Source organism: Octopus bimaculoides, chromosome 14 (genome assembly GCF_046866305.1).
Source record: "Octopus bimaculoides isolate indiv1 chromosome 14, ASM4686630v1, whole genome shotgun sequence".
Lineage (NCBI taxonomy): Eukaryota > Metazoa > Mollusca > Cephalopoda > Octopoda > Octopodidae > Octopus > Octopus bimaculoides.
This window is the reverse complement of record NC_142941.1, coordinates 45,086,121-45,091,120: the sequence shown is the minus strand read 5'-3', so window position 1 is coordinate 45,091,120 and position 5,000 is coordinate 45,086,121. Positions and strand designations below refer to the sequence as shown.

Here is a 5,000-nt window from a genome sequence, read left to right as displayed (position 1 = left end):
ATCATTCAAGGAATAAACATAAACATGAGAAATAAAAATATATATATAAAGAGAAAAAATCTGTAAACTAATCCCTACATTAACTGTATTAATATAATTATTAAGAGTTAAAACATGGAATAAGTAGATAATAGTAAAAAAATGTGTTAGTGCATAAAGTTACTAAAAGACGGATGTCAATATTGTTTATAAAATAAAAATAAAAATAGGAAAACATGACTTACCTGCCGGCGGGTAACTGTAGGTTAAATCAAAATGGCTGTGTTATAGAATTTATACTAAAAGGTCACGTGATAAATATGGCGTCTATTACCCAAAAGTACATGCATATTATAATTACTAAAATAATAACGAAAATATGGAAAAGGAAATCTACATAAAATAAAAAGGTTCTTGAGGATTAAAAATACTAAAATACTTAAACTTGCAAATTAACACAGAGTAATAACTATACACATACGAAAATTCTATATTCTAAGATTTTAATCTAAAAATTTAAATTAAATAATATATTACATGAATAAATCATATAAGTCATATAAATATATCATAGAAATATTAATAAAAAAAAATTTTAAAGTTAAAATTATAAATTGGACAATAAAAACTAATATGATAATATACAGTATAGAAGTATAGATGTAAAAAGTTAGTGCTAGTATATAGACTATGCGCATTTCATGGCTGAAATAGGACGATATACAATCATAAGCAAATTCTATCTGAGTTCATTAGAACGGGGAAATAATTTTATTCCCCAAATCAGTCACTCTTCAGGTCAAATCCCTAAGAAAATACCTAAAATCATTCAAGGAATAAACATAAACATGAGAAATGAAAATATATATATAAAGAGACAAAATCTGTAAACTAATCCCTACATTAACAGTATTAATATAATTATTAAGAGTTACAATCTAAAAATATTGAAAAAGAGTATTATAGTAAACAAGGTTAAAACATTGACTAAGTTGTAGAGTGGTGGTTTGTCTCTAAATTAGTAATATACATATATATTATATATTAGGAAACCTGGTGTAAAATTATACCGATTTTTGTCTGTAAGGTTGGAATAAATTTTTTATTCCCTAATATTATTATTATTATTATTATTATATATAATAATAATAATAATAATAATAATAATAATAATATTAGGGATAAAAATCCAAATTTACAGGTAAAAACTCAATTAAATTCAATTTATTAAAAATTTGAAATTAAATTAAGTTTCACAGTATAAAATATAAATATATAGTTTTAGAGAAAAGAACCAAATTTCATGAACTTATCGATGAAAATCCACAATCACATATAGAAAAATAAAAAAATGATTATATTATTATTATTATCATTATTGTCTGATGTTTACTTTGTATTATATTATACTTATTTATCATGCATTTACTTACTAATTTTTCTATATGTGACTGTGGATTTTCATCGATAAGTTCATGAACTTTGGTTCTTTTCTCTAAAACTATATATATATATATATATATATATATATGTATTTATATATTATAACTCTAAAGTGTTAATTCCTGTACCTACCAGTGTAATTACTCTAATTGCATATTTGCTAAGTGATTACTTCAGCAATACTTTAACAGTAGCATCTATGCTTCATTCAAGAACGATTTATAAGATTGAAACCTGCTTGGAGTTGTCTCTCTTGTTTTCGAGAAAACTGTCAAATCAGTGTTAGTAATTGAGTAATATTATCTCTTACTCACTGTGCACTTATTTCTTGTGACCTTTTTTAATGCGTACTACATTAAATATGATCATACCAGCTTCACTATCAATTTTCATTTTGATATGGTCTTTGGCTAATTTCTCTAAGTAAATTATTCCCTTAATTACATTAAGGGTGTGGGTCTGATGTATGTAACAGGAACCATAAATACAGTAAAGTGCAGATTTAATAGGGGATAATTTTGATATAGTTGCTTTACAATTTTCTCTGCAGATATAAGTATATTACCACAAAGGACTTATATACTGTTGTGATTTCGGACGTGCTAAGGAACCAGGCAAAAAAAAAAACAGGTCTGTATGGGCATGCTATTAATTTGCTGTATATCTCAGGTGTTACATATATATATATATATATATATATATATATGTGTGTGTGTGTGTCTGTGTGTGTATATATGTGTGTGTGTGTGTGCACATGTATATATATATATATATATATACACACACACGTATATACATATATATATAAATATACACACACATATATATGCGCACATATATATACATACATATGTATATATATACATATATACGGGTGTCTACTATTACTATTATTTATTACTATTGCTATTACACTCGTACTATTATCAAACCGGATGTCTAACTATGGTCCTTCTGTAGCACTTACATAGCCATAACTGCCATCTTGGGTCTTCTGGATACCAAAACCTCTTATACATGCACACACACACACACACACACACACACACACACACACACACACACATTTATATATGTTTATATATTATATATACTTTTATATATCTATTGATTTTCAAAAGGTCGAATGTGAGTTATTCCTTTTTATTGGAGTAATTTCCAAAGATTTCTAACATTGTTTCTTCCTTTGAATTTACTAGTGTAAATCAGTGTAGATATGAAAACTTTTATAGAAATATATGAATTGGTTTAGTAAGTTAAATCATATACTTAATATATACATATATACATATAGGCGCAGGAGTGGCTGTGTGGTAAGTAGCTTGCTTACCAACCACATGGTTCTGTGTTCAGTCCCACTGCATGGCACCTTGCGTCTGTGTGTCTGTGTTTGTCTCCACATCACTGCTTGACAACTAGTACTGGTGTGTTTATGTTTCCCATAACTTAGTGGTTCCGTAAAAGATGGTAATAGAATAAACACTAAGCTTAAAAAAAAAAAGCCCTGGGGTCGATTTGTTTGACTAGAACCCTTCAAGGTGGTGCTGCAACATACTAATGGTTTTACCAGCTTGTCACCTAATTAGTTAATTGAAGAGAAAATTTGTTGCTTTCTCAAAATGCCTTTATAAAAAAGAAAAAAAAAAATCAGTGGCAATAATAGTTACTCTGTTAATCTAATGAAAACAACTTTGTACTTTTATGAAAGAGTTCCTTCCTTCCCCTCTAAGCCCAATTTTATTGTGATTTATCAAGAGTACATTTGCTATGGAACAATTGATAAAATACAAAAGAAATGTATTAAGCTCGAATTGTTTGAAACTAAAACTTAAATTTTCTTTTAATTTCTTATTCATATGAATTATCATATTTCATTAGTAATGAGGGTTAATTAACTTTCTCTTTCTATAGTCAACTACTATAGGGTCCTATGATTGATTGTCACTGTTGAAGTTGTTGTCAGACCCCAGGTCAGTCATGATCATGCAGACGTGGAATATCTGTGATCGATGGTATTCCAGTCATGGGATGTGGGGCAACATTATCTAATGCTTTCATTCATGTTTCAAAATGGTAGGGTCTGGATTGAAGTAGATTTGGCTGCTATTTCTTGTAGATCATATGACCATATAAGGGCTCCTCCTTAGCAGTGGATCTAATGCTTTGATGTTGCTGTTTGATCTTAAGTCAGCTCTGATCCAGCAAGCAGTCCTATGATTAAAGGACTTCCTATCATGACCATCCCATCTTTTTGTATATTTAAGACTTCATTGTCTGTGCTCTTCCTTTTTCCTTAGGCATAAGTGTGGCTGTTTGGTAAGAAGTTTGCTTCCCAACAACATGGTTCTGGGTTCAGTCCTACAGTGTTGCACCTTGAGCAAGTGTCTTCTGCTATAGCCTCAGGCCGACTAAAGCCCCGCTTTCTCAGAGTGAAAGGCAGATTGTATAATGCTTGTATATGAACAGCAATACTTCACAATAGTGAAACATGGGCTGTAAATACAGGGGACATGTAAAAACTAGATAAAAATGAAGCTAGCAAGCTCTGCTGGATGTGCAATGTCAGTGTGCATGTGTGACAAAATGCCAATGTGTTGAGAGAAAAATTGGGCATAATTGTGTGCAAGAGAAAAGACTATTCTGGTATGGTCATATGATGTGGATGGATGAGGATATCTGCATAAAGAGGTTCTAAATGTTGTGGAAGAAGGAGAATGGAATGATGTAATGGAGATTGACTTCAGGATGTTGAGTTTCATGGAGGTAATGACAGAAAGGATTGAGGTTATTGGGAATTTACAGAGCTTGAGAAGACCCATCCACCTCAGTAAAAATGAAGTCCTATATCTGTATCTGGCAAATGTCCTAAATGTCTGTCGGCTCATGACAAGCCCTCCCCACAACTAACCTTCTTAACAACCATGTCTCTACCACTCTCCTAACCATGGCGCTATTTATTCAGTTGCTATAATTACATGAGAGCAGAGCTGCACATATTTCATCCTTTTTTGTGCTACTGGCTATCTTTCTCCTTCGAACCACTTTCTTTTATCACCCATCCTGCATACCACTATCATCCCTTGCCACTGATTTCCCCTGAACAACCCTCTCCCCAGGACACCTTCTCATACATGCCATTGACAGCCCTCTACCACCATTTATCACTCACTATATTCACTCCTACATACTTCTGACTGTCATCTATTTCACTGTACATCCCTTTCTTACTCTCTCCATGGTACTTCACATCATCTCCCTATTTCTTATTTATCTACAGTTTTATTATACACTTGCTCTGTACTCCACATCTTTTTGTACCACCGCTTTCATCTTCCGTCTCACCCACTCCTATTTCCTTTGTTTTACTCCCAATTTGATAGTCACCATTGACCATTCTTCCACTCATGCTCACCATTCACTGCATTCCTATCTATCCTCATTTCTAACTGTCTGCCATTCTTCTTTCATGATCTCACAAACCTACCCATCCATTCTTTGTATTCCTATATCCCTATTTTGTCTTATACCCTGAAGGTACATCTTACAGCCCATCACCTCCACCTTTTCTCTCTTTCCAG

At 31.7% G+C, this 5,000-nt stretch overlaps 1 protein-coding gene across 1 annotated transcript in view; it reads left to right on the top strand.

The window, feature by feature from the left end:
- Positions 1 to 1,812: 1,812 nt before the first annotated feature.
- The window catches only part of LOC106872895 (protocadherin beta-15), a 181,419-nt gene continuing 178,231 nt past the window's right edge, over positions 1,813 to 5,000 (top strand). The window contains exon 1 of the mRNA XM_052973036.2: positions 1,813 to 2,052. The gene's annotated coding sequence lies outside the window, so the exon portion shown is untranslated. The remainder of the gene's footprint in view (positions 2,053 to 5,000) is intronic.